This window comes from Gymnoscopelus braueri (assembly GCF_963280865.1).
Source record: "Gymnoscopelus braueri genome assembly, chromosome: 2".
Lineage (NCBI taxonomy): Eukaryota > Metazoa > Chordata > Actinopteri > Myctophiformes > Myctophidae > Gymnoscopelus > Gymnoscopelus braueri.
This window is the reverse complement of record NC_137604.1, coordinates 31,308,850-31,309,425: the sequence shown is the minus strand read 5'-3', so window position 1 is coordinate 31,309,425 and position 576 is coordinate 31,308,850.

Below are 576 nucleotides of genomic sequence, written 5' to 3'. Positions count from 1 at the left end.
GTGGCTTAAAGAGCTGGACTTTTTAAATACAATATGACAGTGAATGAACAAGTGTTTTTGAATTATGCTTTTGTTGGGCTCCATTGTGCTTCCTATGTTATAAGGTATAATCTGTTTCATGTTAGGCCAGTATTGTAAAACATAACGTAAGAGGAAAGATCATTTACCATTAACAACAATATTAGTTTGGGGTTAATTGATGTAAATAGTCAACCTAATTATTCCCAATTTAAAGGCAGTGGTGGATTGCAAATGATGTAAACCTCATTCGATGAACTAACGTACGGTATATGAAATCTGTTACCATTCATATCAATTCAGTCGCATAACTATACTTTTCTTTAGGGATCAATGAAACATTGACAATTGAGATTAACTTGCCTGTGTGAGAAATAATGCCAATGTATTACAATACTTTGTGCTTCCTTTAAACTTGGTTATCACTGTTTAACAAGATGCCCTTGCTCTACCCAAACAAGCAGTCTGTTATTTTAAACCAGGATTACTACCACTACATACTACCTTTCTGACTAATCTTGGATGAGTCATCACTATCAGCCAGTGTTTTCACTGTGT